A 20920-nucleotide genomic window follows, 5' to 3' on the forward strand; every position below is an offset into this window, starting at 1 on the left:
TTTTTTATTTTCCTTCTTTCTTTCTCTTTCTCTCCTCCCCACCCCTCTCTCCCCAGTTTGTTTTTCTTTCTGTCTTTCTCATTTCTCATTACCATTCTTTCTTTTCTCCCTTTCCATTCTTTCCATTTTACAGTTTCTTCCATTCCACCCCCTCCCCCTCTTCCCCCACTTTTCTTTATCTGTTATTTCTCGAGTGTCATCGGCGTATCGTTCCGTGAATCGTAAACACAACTACTCGTTTGGTTCGATGTCATAAGTTGTGCGTTGGAATGAATGACGCGGGCTTGATAAGAAAAAAAAAAAAAAAAAACCGTCCGATTTCTTTCCCGGGAAGTTGTTTTTCTTGGTGCGCAATTGATGGAAGGCACGCATTTCAATTTACAACTCCTGCGGGCGAATTGGTCAGGTCGGTTGCTCAAATAGAACCGTAGGAGGGCGAAGCAAACCCTTAAAGATGTCGCCCACGACACAGATAACGTCCTCTCGAACGGGAAGAGAAATGGGCGACCTCCCGGGATATCTGCAAAATTTATGCACGTCGATTTCGCGCAGCGTTCCGAAAATTCCCACAAAACAAGAGAGGTCGCGATGACCTCGCGCGATAAAATAGGCCGACAAAAGGGAGTCGTCTGCTTTTTTTTTTCGCATCTTCGCCAGTTGGGGTCACCGAAAATTCTTATATACAGTTTAATAAGCGCGCGTGTCACGTTGCGAAGCCTCGATGCATCTATTCGATTGTCCAGATGGGACGAATTCTTCTCGAAATAACACCAGCGTTCAAATCATCTCCCTCCAAAAAATGGACGCATAAATTACGACACTCCTTCGAGGCGAACGCAAAATAATTCATTTTGTGTAGCCAAGTTAGATTGAATAAAAAAAAAAAATCGGTAGACGTTTCGGTAAATTTTCTAAGTCCTTCTTCACTACTAACACAAAACCAATATATTAAAAAAAAAAAAAAAAAAAAAAAAAAAAGAAGCAGAAAACGGGATTTATTAATATCTTATAAGTTCACGTCTGCCAAAAAACTTGCTCGTCTGCATCTAAATGAAAGCAGACGACAAAACCCAAACTTGAAAACCCGATCCATTGTTTAAGCGAGTTAGTCACGTGTTCTTAACGAGTTGTGTGGATGTCACTAGCACAGGTGCTCGGCGAACCGAGTGAGCAGACGACACTTCACCAAATAATATGTTTTCCGCGGAAACAGAGAGGGTACTGTCGACACCTTACGGTGGAGGGTCGACGCGTATTATGGCTGTTTTTGACAGACACGGACCTTCGGCACACCGCACGACACGAGCTCTTAACAACCCATAAAGTTCGTTAGAAAGTGCCGCTGGAGTGGGTGTAAGCTGCGCTCGCGCTACTTACCGTGAACAGAGATAAGCTTCAGGTCGGTTGCGAGCGGGCGATTCATCTTGACGGCCATTTAAATTCTACTCGGAATAGTTAGAGGGGCGGCGAGAATCATGGAAGGAATAGAGATGGCGAGGTGTCACAGGTCAAAGGGGGTAATTATTCAGAAAGGAAAGCTCATGCGGAGTTGAAATTTATTGGCTTCCAAGTGCGGTCTGTGGTAGTCTGCAAACTCTCTCTCTCTCACTCTGCAAATTTAATTGATACAAAGAGAGATTCCTCAAAATGTTTCCAATCCTTTGAATCCTTAATATGGAAAATGTTATTCAAAATGATAATGAAAATCTTGGTCCATAAGAGGGACTGTTTCTATAAGGGGCACCATCCTTTAGAGAGTAGTCTCACGATGCACTCCCGATTTTGCGCATTGGCTAAAAAATTAGAAACCTTTATTTAATATGTAGTTGGACAACCTTTAGCCCATGCTCGTTGTGGTATGGATTCCACTAGGTGTCTGATGGAATCTAGATCTTCATTTGACCATTCTTCCATCAGGATAATTGTCAGTTGCTGTATTGTGCTCGGTAGAGAACTGCTCTTCCTAACTTGTGCCAGATATTGGATTCACATCTGAAGGTTTAGGCAGCCAAGGTAGATTTTGGAAATCTTGGAAATGATTCTCGAATCATCCAGGTGCAGTTTTTGCATGGATAGTTGGGTTGTTGTCTTCAAAGAATCCATCGCAATCCAGGAATAATGGGACATTGCATAACACGACCTTCTACGCTCATGAGTGAACCGAGTCCTTACCAAAAGGATAGGAGACAGTCTGGATGCATGGCTTCATGAGGTTCGCGCCACTCTTTCACCCTACCATTGGTGCAAAAAGAAAAAAAAATCAATAAATAACTTCTTTGTGTTCTCAATTGTGGCTCTTGCTAAACATGCTCCAACAATAATCCTGAAATTGGAAAGGTCAACTATCTTCCCCATGACTGGATCAACTAAGAAGCCCCAGCAAAGCATCCATCTGATACCAAGGAACTTGTGATTACCACGTGACAACTTACATTTGCCCCAAATAAAGGAACCAACTCGCTATGGAACACATTAAAAATAAAGACACCTGTTGTCTGTTGGTCTACGCGATTACCAATCGGAAGTTGCTAGCCTTGGCATGGTTTCTTTGCGCTTTCCAATGCAACGTGCATCCGCTAGGTGGCGCTGCTAGTTTGGTTTATTCCGTGCTGCCAAGAACCCACGTTTTCAGCCATAGACTAAACAGATGGGTGCGATGGCTTATTTTGCGTGCGGAATGGAACGTTAGGTGGCGCTGCTTGCAAGAAAGGTGAAAGAGGATTTACGTTTGCGGTGGTATGTCACATATCTAGTTTCCCGGTTTTATTTTTAATCTCTCTCTCCTGGTGTGAGGGGGTATAGAACACCAGTTGGCGCTGCAGTTGCACAGCGGTGTAACTAATCGCCGAACCATTCCCCGTATTAACGCCCTGTAGGCCGTCGCCGAAATTAGTGAAACCGAAAGCGACTGAGTCGAAGCACCACAGCAGCTAAGCTATTTAATAAGAATCCCAACTTGGCCAGGAGCTTCCAGCATATCGAAGATTATTTTACTCACTAGGTCACAAGTGTCTGTTCCGCTTGGCTAAGAAATAACATCGTCTTTGGCGCCATCCAACTCTCGTTCCGACCCTTGCTCTGTCGGGACACTAAAACTTCTGGCACGCGTTTTCGTAGCGTTTGTTTCTGCCTCGCGGACTCCGCGCTTGGAGTAGAAGCGGCAGCAAAGATCTTGTATGCATCGATCTTTCTCCACCCTCCGAAAACTCCCCCAGCGTTCACAGTGCAGAAAGATCTCCGAACCATTAGTGATTCTCCAACATTCCTTTCCAGGAGCTGTGGGAGTTGTTTCTTTCTGTGGCGTTTATTCTCCGTAGAATTGACGAACGCTATCTTCCTCTCAAATAACGCAACTTTACAAGCGAGGTTTTACTTATTCCGGGCATGCATTCTCTTTTGGTCTTTTTATTACAAGCCGGTGTCACCGTTCCTGGCGTCTTCGCGATTTTCTTTTTTTTTTCTTACTTATTGGGAGCACTTTTTATTTCCTTGACCAAGTTGGCAATAGTCTGCAAAATACAAACACGTTTTCCATTCTTCGAATTTTTTATCCCGCAACACGAATTTGTACCCAGACATGTTTTTCGGACGATTTATTTCTTTGAAAGTGGTACTAGCTTTAAATATAATATTTATTCATCACGCGCAGTTATTCGTCACTTCTCACTTTCAGGATGAATTTAAAAAAAAAAAAACCTTCCTCCCTCCCCCTTTTTATCTGTACTCACAACAAATGAGATTTAAGTTATTCCCATGGGGAAAAAAATCATCATTATTTAATATTCTTACATAATAATGACAACAGTAGTTGCTTTTCTATTAAAAAAATCATTTTATTACTATTTTATTAATTTAATTTTTAAATTTCAAATTTTTAAAAATGCTATTAATTTAATTTTAAATTTTCAAATTTTTAAAAACTCGATTAATTTAGTTTTCAATTTTAAATTTTACAAACTGTGAATTTTATTATTTTTGCTTTTGTTGTGCTTAAGGGCGTTTCCTTTTTTTATCCCCCTCCCCACACTGGAACAACCAAACCCTCCTTAGAACCCACTAAGAGGTTTAAATTTGTTGCCTTCCTTAATTTTTAAATTATTTTTTTCTTAAATTTATTGTTATAATATTCGAATTAGTCAAAATCAAGAAGATGCAAACTTCGTCTGTATCTTCTTGATCTTTTTCTTTTTTTTTTTTAATTTATAGGTTAAACTTCAGTACAAGACTCCTACCCATGATTCTTTGCGACACGAGCACTGGATTATAAGATCAGTGCATAAAGTGGGAAAATTGTTACCGGATTTTAAACAAGAGCCAAAAGAGGGAACTTATTTCCCAATAAACGGTTTAGGGATTTTCCCCCTTACCACTTATTTTAAATTTAAGTTTATCCATTGCTCCCTGCCGCAAAGATCCATGGGTAAGAAAGAGTCTTATACTGAAGTTTAACCCATTTATATTAATATTTATTTTAATTAATAATTTAACATTAACTAAAATATAAATTAAAATAAAATATCAAAATATTAATTAAGCATTTTAATTAGTTTTAATATTCACTAAAATATAAATTGTAATAAATTATTAATCAATATTTAAATGTTAATTATTTTAATGAATGTTTAATTAATATTTATTGATTTTTAATACAAAGTGATTGAAAATTTGCCTAAGATATAAAAAAAGCTAAAATATTGAAAAATGCAAAAAATATATATATTAAAATAGCTAAAAATAAATATAAATAACTAGTAATTATATTATTTATTTATTTAATATTCAAATTTTTATGAAAAATATTTAAAGTTTAATTTACAGCAATTTTCGATAAAATATTAAATGGATAGTTCACGTGGCCAGTTCCAAAGTGAACGTGACTTTGGAACTGGCCACGTGATCTGTTTGTGTACTTTGTCACTAAGAACGTTGTTCATAGTCCTGTTTTCACATTCTCTCTTTCCTACTCGATTACATCTGTGTTGAAAAGAAAACTGCAATAAATTTTCTCGTAAAAATAAGAAAATTGAAGAGAAAATCACCTTTTTGTTCACAGATTAAGAAACTGTTGGAACTGCTTAAAAGAACGAAGAAAGGAAAAAGATTTTTTTTTTTTTTTTTTTTTTTGGCGAAAATCCTCAGATTCATCAATTATGCATACGATATAATAACCAAGCGCCATGTGGAATAATAAATAATTAGGCTTTCTTTATCGTTTGATTTATTTTTCATAGCAGAAGACAAAAAAAAAAAAAAAAAACAGACGAAGTCTGGCGCGTGTGATGATTGAGTCGCGTGCTGACCGAATTCTTGTTGATTTCATGGACAACCAATGAAAGAGCAGGAAATGCTTTTGTTTACCATTTCTCTTCTGCTAAATCTTAATTCCCCGTTTTCTTTTCTTTCCTTTTTTTCTTTTTGTTTTTATAACTACTGCAAATGGGGGGAGAGAAGAAAAATAATACTTAAAACGAAGTGTTAAAACGATTAGCCTACTTGTTCTTTGTATAAATAACGCGCAAAAAAAAAAAAAAAGATTTTCTATACATAAGACTGTGTACGTAGCTATTTAAACTTTTTCTTTTTCTTTTTTTTTTCTATAAACATATAATAGTCAATGGGGAAGTTTATGTTCTCTTTCAAAGAAAAAAAAAAAAAAGGAAAAAAGAAATCGCTTTTCCCTCGTCTTCATCTATTATTTGCAGACTAAACTAATGGGTTTTTGTGCTCAGCGTTGCCCCCCTCATATTGTCTTCGGAACCAATATTTCTTTGCCGAGTTATTCCGAAGAATAAGCAGGTGGGGATATTTCCACGCTCGTGCTACACAACTCGGGAGCTCTGTCTTTTTCGTTCTCCTCTATTACTTTTTCTATTTCTTCGCGTGGAGGTTCTTCGAGGCACCGGTTTTGTTTGTACTACAGATATATTCCTGGCGCAATGTGTCAGAATCAAATCACTACAGGACACATGAAGGACGGACCCAACGTCGCTATGGTAACGTACCTAGTGCCAACGATTTAGAAGTGAACTATGCGGCAGACTCAATCCCAACCCCCCCTCAATTTATTCCCCTCCCCGACGCGAGAGTTCCCTGCGTTTGCCAAACCTCCCCTCACGTAGCTACTATCGTACATTAGTCCCGCGAAGCAAAGGAGAACGGGGAGGGGGGGAGGTTAGACGGGGAAGGGGGGATGGCAGGCAGTACGGTAATCGACAGTAGCGCCCGTACGGCAGCTTCAGTCAGCACTAGTCGGCAAAGAGAAGGGTGCCCGATCGGCACGTGCACCTAGTGTATTACTTTGTATAGAGGGCTGAACCTGTGGCCATCGATTTTTCGGCTAAGGGGGGAAACCGGGAGGGGGAAACCGGGAAGGGGGAAAGGACAGACGCCTTTGAATGCGCGTACACACACATACACGCACGCCACACACACACACACACAGAGCGAGAGGGAGTAGAAACGCCGGTGTACAGCGACGGCGCTTTTGACGGCACAACTTTGAGATCCGCGCCGATAGGAAGCCATCTTTACGGCTGGCTGTGATGTCAAAAACCTGGCCGGGTTTTGTAAAGCCTTCGCCGGTCCTAAGGAGCCATCCAATGTTGACCACAGAAAGGTAAGAAGCAGTGCACTTTTGTTTTTATTATTTGGTCGTTTGGCTGTTGGTGCGTTCGTTTGGTGTTTGTGTTGTGTGGGTGCGTGGGCAGCGACAGCGCGAGATGTGTTAGTGAAGGACCTTTCCCGGCGTTTATTGCCTTGTTCGTAACACATATCAATGGCAGCCCCGTCATAGGGTAATAATGGCGCTAAAGATGATGTCAGTGCGTGCGTTGGTGACTCGATAAAGATCCCGCTTTTTAGTGACAATAAATGAATCTCGCCCGGATGTGCCAAAAAAATGAATTCGACCCTTTCAACGTAATTATTTCGATGTTTTGTTGTTTACTCCGACGGGGTCATGACCTTTTCGAGCGGTCCAATAAACTGTACCTGAAATATGACCCTCACCACGATCGGTTACAAAATCGCCGGATCACAGTTATTTTGGTAAATCACTTTTCGTTTATCGATTGTTATTGTTACGTCATCTGTGATTAATATTCCTGCGCTGTTTTTAGCTTAAGCAGTTGCCGGTTTTTGTTTTTAATTTTTTTTCTATTAATTTTTAACATCGCATTATACAGTTTATGTTTACTGGTTAGAATAATGGGGTTTCCCAAAATTTTAAAATCTGCATTTATTTTATTATTTTTTTTTTACGGTCGACTAAACTGTATTGTTTAGTAGGGGCTCCTTAAACAAAATAAAACGACAGTTATTGTTACGCTTTCTGTATAGGGGGCGGTGCGATGAGTGGTTCAGAAGGGGGGGGGACTTGTTTAGATTCTACCCTTAATGGTTCCCTAACTTTTTTCACTCCGGTGTGGTTAAAAGACGCTAAATTTGCGACACACCTGAAAAACGATTAGCATCGAACTCAATGGATTTTTTTTTTTCTTAATCTTGCGGAAGACCAGGATGCCGGGACACAGTTTTTGGGAATTAAACCGTTTTAGGCAAGTCGACTTTTGCAAGGCGGGACAGTTCCTTCTATTTGTATTTTTAAGAGCGGTCTGTTCTTCGTCTCTCACTGGTGAACTGATGGTCTTAGGGGAGGATTATGCCCTTTTGATCCCCCGAAGTTTGATCGAAAATACATTGAAAGATGACAGAAATTTTCCTTAATCTATGTATTCTGTTTTCATGCGCTTGGTGGCGTCTGTAAACGTTGCTTCTGTACAATATTCAAGTATCGCAACACCCATTCAGTCCCTTATACTTCCCCACCCTCATTGCTCGCTCCAGTTATTAGAATTTGCAATGGCACGCGCCTTTTCTATCATCGGGAAGAGAAAAAAAATTACAAAGCTAGAAATAAGATGGTAGAGAGAGAGAGAGAGAGAGAGAAAGAGCCCATCTAGCATACAGTCGGATGGTTGCTATGGAGATGTGAGTGATGTTGATTTGTGTCGCGAGTAACATAGAGGAGTTGCACAAAGTAGTGGTGTGTGTGTGTGTGCGCGCGCGCGCCTTGAATACACATGTTGCGGTTGCTTTATACGTTTTAAGGCATTTAACAAAGAGAAGCATTTTGGCGAAGACTGGCTTCGGGTGGGTTCTCGATGGGGAAGGGTTCCCGAAGATCAAAAATTGTTTGCCACATTTCGTACGGAAAAAAGGCAGATGACGTTGGGATTTGAGACGTCTGCGTGCGTGTATTTGGCCGCAAGTGTACCCTGCTGTGTGTGTGTGTGTGTGTGTGTGTGTGTGTGTGTGTGTGTGTGTGTGTGTGTGTGTGTGTGTGTGTGTGTGTGTGTGTGTGTGTGTGTGTGTGTGTGTGTGTGTGTGTGCCGTGCAGTGGCCACTATAAGCTGCTAGAATGAATGCACATTGAGATCAGAGAGAGAGAAGGAAAATGAAAGGGAGAGTGAAAGAAGAAAAAAGAAAGCCAAATATGGAAAGGGAGAGAGAGAAAAAAGAAAAAGAAAGAGAGAGAGAGAGACAAACAGATAGACAGAGTGGATCAGAGGAGGAGGAGGAGGAGGAGATAGAGACCATCATCATGTAGAAAGAGAGAAGGACCCAATCAAAGAGAGAGAGAGAGAGAAGAAAAAAGAAAGAGAAAGCGAAAGAAGAAAGGGACAATGAAAGAAGAAAAAAAAAAAAGCCAAAAATGAAAAGGCAGTGAGACAGACAGACAGACAGAGAGGATCAGAGGAGGAGGAAGGAAATGGACCATCATCTTGCAGAAAGAGAGAAGGAATGAGAGAAGGACCCAATCAGAGAAAGAAAGAGAAAGGAAGTGAAAAAAGAAGAAAGAGACCCAAAGATGGAAAGGGAGAGAGTGAGGAAAGGAAAAAGAAAGAGAGAGAGAGAGAGAAGGACAGACAGACATACAGAGAGGATCAGAGGAGGAGATAGAGATCATCGTTCGCAGAAAGAAAGAAGGAATGAGAGAAGGACCCTGAACAGAGAAAGAGAAAGAAGGAAAAAGAAAGAGAGAGAGAGGGGGGAGGGGGCCACCGGGGGGAGGAATGATGATGTCCAGGGTCCTGAGCTGGATGTCGTCATTCTTCTCCTTCTTGGTGGTTCCTTTCTGCTTCTCTCTCTCTCTCTCTCTCTCTCTCTCTCTCTCTCTCTCTCTCTCTCTCTCTCTCTCTCTCTCTCTCATCTCTCTCTCTCTCTCTCTCTCAGGGTAATAGGAAAATTTATTTTTTTTTTTTGGCCGGTGCAGCATAAGCCTCAGGCTTCCTTGCACCATATGGCTAATAATAATAATAATAATAAAATCTGTGAAAGAAGAAAAAAAAAGCCAAAGATGGAAAGGGAGAGAATGAGAGGAGGAAAAGAGAGAGAGAGAGAGAGACAGACAGACAGAGAGGATCAGAGGAGGAGGGGATAGACCATCATCGTATAGAAAGAGAGAAGGGCCTAATCAGAGAGAGAGAGAGAGAGAGAGAGAGAGAGAAGGAAAAAGAAAGGGAGAGTGAAAGAAGAAAAAAAGGAACAGTGAAGACAAAAAAAGAAAGCTAAGGATGGAAAGGGAGAGAGTGAGAGAAGACAAAACAGGGAGAGAGAGAGAGAGAGAGACAGACAGACAGAGAGGATCAGAGGAGGTGGCGATAGAGACCATCATCGTGTAGAAAGAGAGAAGGGCCCAATGAGAGAGTAAGATGGACAAACAGCGATTTTTGCACGTGGCTCGAAGTGAATGGAACCAAAAGGCACATCTGACTATGGATTGCCAATAAAATGATGGCTGTTTTGCTGCAAGAGGGAAGTCAGAATAACTCTAATGGCTTTGAGCTTCCCGAATCGTTATATTCTAATACGGTAACCATGACGACAGTGCCACAACTGATAGAGTTCTAGACCCGATAAGGAGATGGTAGGTGGATTAAGAGTGGGAGGGGGGGATGGAATGCGAAAAAGTTATTTCTGGTGCCGCCATCGCGGGCAGATTAATAGGGGGACGCACGGGAACCTCTCATGACTTCGCGCCCTAATCATTAAAGTGTAATGTATTACCTTAAAGATGACAGGGCCCTTCCGCTTCTTCTTCTCGCAGCCTTCCCTTTTTTGTGGGTAATCAGCGTCGAGTTTTCTGGTTCAGCCAGAATGATCGGTTGACCCTTCCAGGTTTCTTTTGTTCGCAGATTCGATATCACGTGATTTTTTCTGTGACCTATGTTCCGATCTTTGCTACGCAACCCTCCCTGTCTCGTTCTGTTTCTCTAGTAAACGCAATTGCCCACACATGCAATACTTAAACGGTTAAACTCCATAGTAGCGGTTACGTTTTTATGGAACTAATCTTCTACACTTTGGTCAGAACAGTATTTCAGTTGCAGTTAAGTCTTCGCGGAAAGGGTGTACGTCTTGTTTATTTATTTTGGTTGGGGATTATATTTTTATGCCATATGGAAAATAATGGTACGTGCTTTAATTACGGACAACAGTTTTTTAATGAAAGGGTATACCATACTTTTGGTAAGGCAGTGTATATCAAACAGTAGTAGGATTTGTAATTAAAATACATACACGCTGAAAACGTATCAAATATTTTTGGCAGGGTGGTGCACGTATTTGAATTAGTGATCATTTTTTATGATGTACGATACTTTTTCGTGGCAGTGTATGCGATTTATTTATTGATCATGACGTTGTGGAAAAACTGTACGATGTTTTTGTCGAGGTAGGGTATATATTTGAGCGAGAGGTCATGCTTTTATGGGAAAGATACGCACTGCCTTTGTCAAGGTAATGTACGTTTTAATTACGATCAAGTTTTTATGGTGAGAGAGAGAGAGAGCGTATGATTCTTTTGTCTAGGTGCTGTATATCACAGTTTTGTCAAGGCAGTGTACATGTTGTAGTCGTTGGCTTTGTTTTTGTGGAAAAGATGTACGATACTTTTGCCAGGGTCGGTGTACACGACGTAGTTTAAAGGCTTTTATGGAAACGATACGATTGTCAAGGTTACGTCCGTTTAATTGGCGGCCATAATTTTAGTTAACGAGAAATTCGACGGACGACCGTGCACGTTCTGTGATAGAGGGCGCCACCTGCGGGGCCTCGGGATAATGCGTGGAACAAAAAATATATCAATGACAGACAGCATCTTGTTGGCATGTTTTATTCCGGCAAAGCTACAAAATGGACGCATCAATCCGCACGTACGGGATCATTCTTCCGTGACCCGACTCCATATCTGTTCCTTTGATGGCTCGGCTGTCTCTCAGAGACCTTCTCTGCCTCTGTTATTGAGGGCAATAGGCGTTGAGAGTAAACAGCCGCTTTTCTCTATTCACCGCTTCGATGTGCAGATGGGAAAAAAAAAATCTCTTGTCTTTCTTTGTGGGATCAACACCGCTTTCTTATTTCGCCGCTCTATTTCTTTCTATCTCCTACGTTCCCACCAGTCGTTGCTTCGCTATCGGAGACGTCACGTCATAAAACATACGGTAGCACCATCACAATCCTACAAAAAAAAAACAAAACAAGTGTTCCTTAAAGACTTAAAACTCGATTTAAATTTGTATTCCAATTGGTTTCCACAGCAACCAAAACTCGACAGTTGATCCTTTTTACCGAAAAATCTGCATTTCATGTCGCTTTCCAGATAAAACTTAAAAATTCCATTTAATTTTCAATTCCAATTGGTTTCTATAGCAACCAAAACTCGACAGCTGATCCTTTTTACAGGAAAATACTCGTGTCGTTTTCGAGATAAAACTTAAAACTCCATTTCATTTTGTATTCTAATTGGTTTCCATAGCAACCAAAACCCGACAGTTGATCCTTTTTACAGAAAAATCTACATTTCATGTCGTTTTCCAGATAAAACAACCAAAGTATTCTAATTGGTTTCCATAGCAACCAAAACTCGACAGTTCATCTTTTTACAGAAAAATCTACATTTCATGTCGTTTTCCAGATAAAGCAACAAAATTATTCTAATTGGTTTCCATAGCAACCAAAACCCGACAGTTGATCCTTTTTATATTTCATGTCGTTTTCCTTTCCAGCCGACCGGGCTAGCCGGGTGGGTAAAGTGCCTGCCTGGCAACCCAAAGTTCGCGGGTTCGAATCCCGCCTCGGGCTTGGATCAAAGTACTGCAAAAACCTTGAGAGGTGCATTATGGCCACAGAAGATGCGCCAACAACTACCAAAAAAAAAAAAAAAAAAAAAGTCGTTTTCCAGATAAAACAACCAAATTATTCCAATTGGTTTCCATAGTAACCAAAAATTCGGCAGGTTATCCTTCATTAGAAAAATCTACGTTTCATGTCGTTTTCGAGATAAAACTTAAAACTCGACTTCATTTTGTATTCCAATTTGTTTCCATAGCAACCAAAACTCGACAGTTGATCTTTTTACAGAAAAATCTACATTTCATGTCGTTTTGCAGATAAAACAACCAAATTATTCCAATTGGTTTCCATAGTAACCAAAAATTCGGCAGGTTATCCTTTATTACAAAAATCTACATTTCGTGTCGTTTTCGAGATAAAAATTAAAACTCGATTAAATTTTGTATTCCAATTTGTTAGCATAGCAACCAAAACTCGACAGTTGATCCTTTTCACAGAAAAATACACATTTCATGTCGTTTTCCAGATAAAACTTAAAACTCGACTCCATTTTGTATTTTAATTCGTTTCTATAGTAACCAAAACTTGACAGTTGATCCTTTTCACCGAAAAATCTACAGTTCACGTCGCTTTCCAGATAAAGCAACAAAATTATTCTAATTGGTTTCCATAGCGACCAAAAAATTGGACAGTACAGAAAAATCTACTTTTCATGTAGTTTTCCAGATAAAACTTAAATCTCGACTTCATTTTGTATTCTAATTGGTTTCCATAGCAACCAAAACCGGGCAGTTGATCCCTTTTACAGAAAAATCTACTTTTCATATTGTTTTCCAGATGAAACTAATAAGAAAACACATATTTAATGGAGAAAAGAAGATCGAAACCAAGTCAACAATGATGCACGTGCAAAGGATGGAGTTTCTCTTGTGCGCTCCTATTCTTCATCCTCCGACGTGTGCCTCATTGTCGGCAACACACACACCGAATCGACACCGTATTACAGATCAATGTCTAAAGTGAATTCTCTCTGGAAGTAAATGAGGGGGACACAGAGATGGGCCAACTTTATCAAAGTCGGAAAGAGATTGCTTTTCCACATCCCATGCCCATTGAACAGCTGCTCTAAATTATCTTCACTCTTATCACGTTCTTGTTATTCTCCGTGAAGTTGATCAGCATAATTTTCGCCTGCCTTCTGTCGGATCACCTGCCCTTAGCTATCAGCAATTTGCATTTTCGCTTTTAAAGGTGAGCTAGCTAATTAATTTCGTCACTAGACTGAGCAGAGTGGAGCGCTCCCTGCTGGATCGCATTAGCAACGCAAAAAACGATCTTTTTTTAAAATAAATATAAAAAATATACTATACTGATAAGCAGGAAGTCGAAAACAATAATAAATTATAACAAGCTACAATGTGCAGTATATGTATGAAATAATAATAATAATAAACTTGCCGGATTTCTATATCTGTTTAAATTTGAATAAATATTTCTAAAAGAACGAAATATAAAATTTCATGAAAATCCATCCACTGGGAGTCAAGTTACTACATGCGGACGGACAATCGGACGGACAAATAAATAATAATTGGCAGATTTCTATTAGTTCAGTTTTAATGAAATTTGGTATAATTCTACAAATCTTTCTAAAAGGCCCAAATATAAAATTGCATGAAAATCCATTTACTAGGAGCCGAATTATTGCATGCGGACTTACAGACTGACATGGTGAAGTAATAGGAGTATTACGCATGTCTGCTAATGCACCTAAAAATTAATTATTCTTTATAATAATGAAAATTATAAATCTTTAACAGCATCCATTTTCCAGCACTCATTACATTCAACTGTTAATAAAAATGAAACACGATACCTGCTGATTCAATTCATTTTCGATGATGAAGGTCGTAGGCAAGGAGACGAAACGTCTCTTTTTTTATCGTTAAAAATTTTGTTGGCAAACAGAAATTTCCATTTGTAGTTGAAATCGAATTTGACAGTCTACGAAGGTACGGTGAATGATTTATTGGTACCCTCTACTCCGAAAAGATAAGACAAATACACACACTTCACTCTGTCTCCATAGAAACCAGGATACCCTTATGATTGATTACACAAACATAGATTATATAATGGGCTACTGTAAAAACAAACTGGAAGTGAGAAAACACAAAACTGGAAGGAAATTACAGAGTGAATAAAAAAGTATTTATTAAAAACATATTTTAAAGTAATATAAGTTAGAGGAAAGGTTAAAAAATCTTAAATATTATCTATTATATTAATTAATCAAAAACGCACTGCGCACGTTAAATTCTGCTGATTTCATTAATTCTATGACTCAATCAACGTAATCAATAAACACCCCCCAAGTGTCATGTGACTCATGGCTGTGATGATACTAGGAAATCTCAGTTGGGTGTATCCAATGGAGAAAGGCATGAATTTAATTGGTTCTGTAGCGAATGATACACACTCTTGAAGACGGAAAACCTGAGAAGGAATTGATACGATGCTTCAACAAATCATAATCATGAGAGAAGAATACGAAATGCGATCGTTGGTTTAAGAGGAATGTATGGATATCGTAACCAGAGAATGTAACCAAGTCCTTTGTAAAAGAAACAGCACGAAAGAATCATGAATCAAAGTTATGTTACAGATATTTCATTTTGTGCTGGCACATTGTCGTGGTGTGGAATTTCTAGACAATAAGCTTCATTGAATGTTAGAAATTTATGCTCGATATTAATAGTAAGGTAACGTCACAAACAACGTTATTCGTTAGCTTAACAAACAATCTTTTCTGACTTTTTATCCTAACTTTTTTCCTATGTGGTATACATTCTTCAAAATCGCTTCAAAAAGAAACCTTCAGATGCTCTTTAAGGATTTAGTTTAAGCGTGTATGTGTGTGTGTGTGCCAAGGAACGAAGTCTAGAAATTGAAGTAAGATCAACTCCATTTCTTCTATTGGTTGGAAGGCCACCACCACCACCAAGAAGATAGAGACTTCTGCATCATTGCGCAAATAGTCGATGCGGCTATGTTGGCATTCTACTTCGTTCCTTTTCTGTACATTAGTGCAAGTGGAATGTGCGGACATAGTAATGAGAGAATGTTGTTTCCTCCTCCCCCCTATTTGCCAAAGAAGTGGTAGAAAAAAGAGAATGGTATGCGCAGTTGAGAGAAAGAAAGAGAAAGAAATGAGCAGACTCCAGGGATTATAGCAAAAATAGCAGTTGAGGTGTAATGTGACCATTATTTCAAATAGGGTTCTAACCTATCCTTGCTTCTCTCTTCTTTCTTTTTTATTATTATTATTCTTTTTCTTTATTTTTGTTCTCTTTATGGGCTGAAAATAAACCTATATCTGTTCAACTTATGCGCATTAATAAAAAAAAACGAAAGAAATCCACTCATGCGCAAATAACATCCACAAATATCAACATGAACCAATACGAATCAGTTCACTGCAAGCTTCTATTGCAGTATACTTTAACTTCGATTGCCATTTTCTTAATAACAGCGAGCGAACTTCCCTAGATGGGGTGGATGAGGGGGAGGAATTCTTGTTTGCCATCATCAGTCAAGGAAGTTTGAGTTGTTCCTTCCTTAGAGGAAAAGACGGAAGAATTGACAAAAGAAAAGAGAGAAGAAAAAAAAAAAAGAACATCACGCGAAAATCTCATTTTGTAGATTCGTTGAGTTTATTAATATTAAACTCCATTAATGTCTTTATCGTCTCGAACCGTAATGGTTGCTGAAAATAACACGCTCTTATGTTTGGCCGCCTTATAATCGACGGGAGTGTCGCCTCTATTGACATGACGTCATTAGGTGATGCTAGTAATGGCCCAGTTGTGTCTATTGGGGAAAATTTTCCTCCAACCCAGTCAATTCTGTCCATCTGGGAGTGGAAGAGAGAACAAGATCAAAGGTACAGCCGAGTGAAGAAGGGTGGGTGGGCGGATGGAAGAGGATCTAGGGTTGGATAGAAAACGTCATTGTAAAAAATGGCTGGGTGGAAATCATTAATGTCTTTAATATAACAAAATACCCACTAAAGTGTCCCTGGAGACGTTGCAGGCGGCAAAATTTATGTATCGAATCAAATAGGTATCGGTCCCGTGATTTATTAAAGGTCGTAAGTCAATGAAGACATTAATGACGTCATAACAGACTTTGACAAGATGATTGGAACACCAGGTTGGATTACAGTTTATACAGACACGAACGGTTGTCGTCAGCAGATGGCGCCAGGATCTGCTGACGACAACTGGTATCTTCTCACTTATTATTATATACTCCAGAACATCCATTTAGTGACAAGCGTCTAAACCTCATTGTTATGGCAGCTGATATAACAGCGCTCACTGGACTGTGCATTTTGTATGCTGGCACAGGACCATGAATTCAAAAAATAAAAATAAAAACAACATCCGAACGTTGATGAGCGACAAACAGGTACGAAATTGATTTCCTTTTTTTTTCTCTCTCTTTCTTTTCGTCAACAGATGACGCTGAGCTATACTAGAATATAAGAAATTTATTCCATCATACGAAAAGCTGCAAATATGTGAGAAAATGGGGTTTATAGTGAATTTTATCTGTTTCCACTAAACTTTATCGTCTGCTCCCGAAATAAAAAAAAAGTCGGGATGAAAAAGGAGAATCCTCATGGGAGCTAGGAGGGAAAAAACTGTCTGCGCCTCTCTTTTCTGTCCTATTCCGTACTAAAAAGACCAGAAACACTTTGAAGATCTTTTCTAGTTCCCTTGTTAGAAGTAGAGGGTAATCAGTCCCCCTTAATGGAGGAGGATTGTCGTTATTCTCATCCCTACTGGCCATTTAATTTTGATTAATGTACACAAGGAGCTTCTGTTTGCCAGGAGGGTGCTACCGTGGATCGGTGCAAGATAACGCTTCTGTGATGTCTCCCAGTAAAAACGTCTCGCCTTTCAATGGGCACTTACAGACCGATTTTTACTACACCCTCACGAGAACGCAACCTTCCCTGTAAAGCGTACCCTAAATGGCATGTTCCAGAGGTACTTAAGCTAAATGAAACATGTCTAGATGCCGTTTTCCATCAGCTTAAATATAACCTTATGTTTCCATGGTGAATTTATTGCTACGCTTTTCATAAAATCCGTTTTGTTTTCTACAATAATTTCTAAAAAAAAGAATAAAAAGAAAAAAAAGTATTTTAAGTCCATGCGTGTCAACTTTTGATTAATGGTTTACTACATCGTTCCATATTGATTACTAGAAACCCAGCCAATTTTGTTGAATGGCATTGAACTGCAGCCTGATATAGAAGACGACAAAATATTATTTAAATAATTAAGGATTTCCGAATGTCAGAAATAAATTATTTCTAGATGGCGCTGTAGCAGCGCTACCATTATTGTATTACGTCTAAGAGTTAACTTTTTTGCTGCTGACGCCTGTCTCAAAGAAAGATGATGGGTTTCAACTCAGCGTGATAAAGTAGGTGGTGGTGTTATAGGTGGTACGGTTGCCTAGATACCTAGATGCTTAAGTTTCGACCGATTTTGCAGGTAAATATTTTTGGAATTTTTTTGCGAACTGTATTTGTAATTTAGGCTTAACAAAATTAACGACAGCAGAATACATGTACTGATAATAGTAGACTTAGGTGAAGTGTATCATTCCCCATTAAAAAGTAGTTCCTATTAAAAATAGTGGATACACCTCACTAACTACAATAAAAAAAAAAAGTGGCGTGGATCTTAGAAGTATTTTAAGTAGCATAACTACGCTATCAGGTATCACTTTAGGGAGGTGGGGTGAGAGTCGAAGAATCTGACTATGATTTGATATGGTGGTTAAAGAACTGCTGAATGTCATCAGAAATTTTATCTGCCCTTAAATAGCGTTAAAAATATAAATTCCAAAATATGTTCTGATTTTTAATGGCTTTTTGACTGGAGTAACGTTTTTTTCTTTTTTTTTTTCACTGTGGCGGAGTTAGTTCTCAGCGAATATTTGTGGTTTTTCATCCCTCAAAACAGAAAACCTGGCCATAGAATGCATGTAGTTTACAGACAGAATATGTTGACACCTCATGGTCAGAGTTGCTGTAGCAGCTTCAAAACATAGGAACTAATAGATATTAAATAAATACTCTTTATTGTACAAGAGAAATTGTTGTGCAATTCCTTCACGGCCAGAAGGAGGCCAGAGAATTAGCCCAAATAGGAGATAAGCGCATTATTTCAATGAGACCTCTAAAAGAAGTTACGATGATTATTCATAAAGAATTAATATAACTATTAAACCATGCGAATTTCAGGTGGCGTGCCAGTATGAGTATCTTGGAAACCGTAATCCTGCTAGGGTTCTTCGTAGGATTGTGTCTTGGTGTATCCCGATTGGTCCAATAACCAAAGGCGATGCTCTATTCGGAAACTGCAAAAAGCGAACGAAGGCTAACAACACTAGTGCAGGGTAACAGAAAGACTATAGTCCGTCAAATAGCAATCGAGTACAACAGAGTAACCGAAGAGGTATTTCAGAAATGTACAACTCGTCGTACCTTGTCATGGATGGGGCATCGCAGCCAATGACCTAACTGGATACCATCCCTGTCAGCAAAAAACAAGAAGGTACGGTTGCAGCGGGCTCAGGAACATCTACACTAGACAGTGTAGAATTGGATAAGCATTACCTGGTCTGACGAATCCGGGGTTCCTGCGTTTCATGCTGATAGGAGGGACCAAATAGTGAAAACAGAATGAGTCCATGGACCCATCCTGAAAAGTATCAACAGTGCAGGCTGATAGTGGCAGTATAATGGTGTTGGGAATGTTTTCGTGGTGCGCATTGAGACCCCTTGATTTCAGTGCAGCAACATTCGAATGCAACAGGTTATCTGGAAATTGTCTTCAGCCTGTCGCATTCCTTCATGGCTGCAGTGTATCCATCTTCGAATAGGTTCTTCTAACAGGATAATGCGCCATGTCTCAAAGCCAGAACTGTGCAGAATTGAATCCACCCTTCTGTGGTGCTCCACCAGTTATCAGATCTCACTCGTGCTACCTCATCCTAGTCCACGTCACACGAGATGGCGCTTTTGACACATCGTTGAGTCCATGCCACGACGAATTTTGAGGGCTAAAGGTGGTGGGGACTTACTTCTCGTTGTTAGGCAGGTGTACCTAATAAAGTTCACTCAGTGTATTAAAATAAGCATGCAGACGTTGCAAAGGATCCAAGGATGTAATATAAACGGTATTGTCTAATCGCCCCACTATCATGTTGATCAATGCTTACTGAAAGGTAACCTAAACGGTTAAACCGCTTAATAAGTGTCATCCTTCACAAGAATTCTAAATAGGTATCCTTCCGCAGTGAGAAAATAGCACATAGGAACTAAACTCTTTTCTTACTTTAATATACTTTGAATCTGGACTATTTTCCATCAAATGTATGAGCAGAGACAAGGGGGAGTGCATAAATCATGTTTATCATCCGATGACGCCGATGATAAACTTCTCAATTTGTTGAACTCTATCCTGAGAATTTGAAACTTAGATATGCTACGAGATCTCTCGGAAAATACATTTATTTGTGTAACCATAGCGCACACAATAGACTGAACTCGTCTACTTCCTTCAGAACTTTCGTCTGGACCATCTTCTTAGCTCGTATCCTCTGCTGTGGCAGAGATAACGCTGTACCAGCATCGTCTCCGCCATATATCACAATGACAAGTAATCTCCGCTCCCATGTTTTTCTATAAACGATGGGTCCACACCACCAACGAACAAGATGATATCGCTAAATAACGGAAATCCTTTTAAAAGAATTGCTTACCGTTTTTAAAGATGGCAAAGAGAAAGTTGGCTATTGTAGATGACAGCAGAGTGAAGCGAAAGAAAGCTTCCAACTTCCGGTTGACAGGTTTCTCTGAAAGGAAATGCATGCACGAGGAAGAAATGCGTTAGATGGGTGTGGGTGATGTATGGAAGGAATTTTATTGCTTCCATTTACTATTTCATAATCACTCGGCAACTATGCGAATTTATACAGAGAGTGAACCGTGTCTAGGGGGCAGCACCGGTGCCAAAAGACAAATGGCAAACGTAGTACAACAAAAGTCAAACAATCCAGGACTCTTTTTGTGCTTTGTTTGATGTCTACTTTTCGTGGTTTGAACTGTTTGCTTTATATATTTTTTTTCTTTCAGATTTAAGGGTTTTATTCTTTCCCCAGTCTTCGGCTTACTGCGAGTGCGCAATTTTAAAATTTTCCTTTGAATGCGAACTAATCCTGGGGCTTCGATTGCAGTTGATATTCTGCTGTAGTACTTTGATGCTAACGGGAACAGGCGATTTGGCCTCGATCCACTGTCGTAAGAATGTGACTTTCCATAAGAAAATTTTGCAACAGAGGGCATAGCATCGAAGTGAATGTTGATGTCATGCATTGAAGACAAAAAAAAAAAAAAAAAGAGAAAGAACCTATGGTTTTCTTGGCAGCGGACCAATGCGTGGTCCCGTGTGTCAACTCGTGACTGATGACCTACAGATAGAGATGAGAAATAGTACTTAAATTCTTCTTTCTTTTGTGCTGGAAGTTTTACAGGATTTATTCTTTTTAAGTTTCTTGTAATAGAGTTCAGTTTTTTCTTTATCTTTACAGTAAAGAAAATATATTCCATCTTTTAATGCACACGTAAAAACACAGATTAAGAAATCTCCCTCAACCACTGTACAAATCTCTCTCTCCCTCTCTCTCTTTCTGTGTGTGTATA

General features: G+C 39.3%; 1 protein-coding gene across 3 annotated transcripts in view; it reads left to right on the forward strand.

Annotated features, from left to right (window-relative positions):
- Positions 1–20920, forward strand: part of LOC150075945 (frizzled-5-like) — a 161194-nt gene that overhangs the window by 77543 nt on the left and 62731 nt on the right. For 2 of the 3 annotated variants that reach the window (XM_090387187.1, XM_090387189.1), the window contains exon 1: positions 6485–6616. The exons of the other annotated variant lie outside the window; for it this stretch is intronic. The gene's annotated coding sequence lies outside the window, so the exon portion shown is untranslated. Of the gene's footprint in view, positions 1–6484; positions 6617–20920 lie in introns of those variants that run through there. 3 annotated transcript variants of the gene reach the window in all.

Source organism: Mastigoproctus giganteus, chromosome 13 (assembly GCF_048544385.1).
Source record: "Mastigoproctus giganteus isolate SK-2022 chromosome 13, ASM4854438v1, whole genome shotgun sequence".
In the NCBI taxonomy this organism is placed as follows: domain Eukaryota; kingdom Metazoa; phylum Arthropoda; class Arachnida; order Uropygi; family Thelyphonidae; genus Mastigoproctus; species Mastigoproctus giganteus.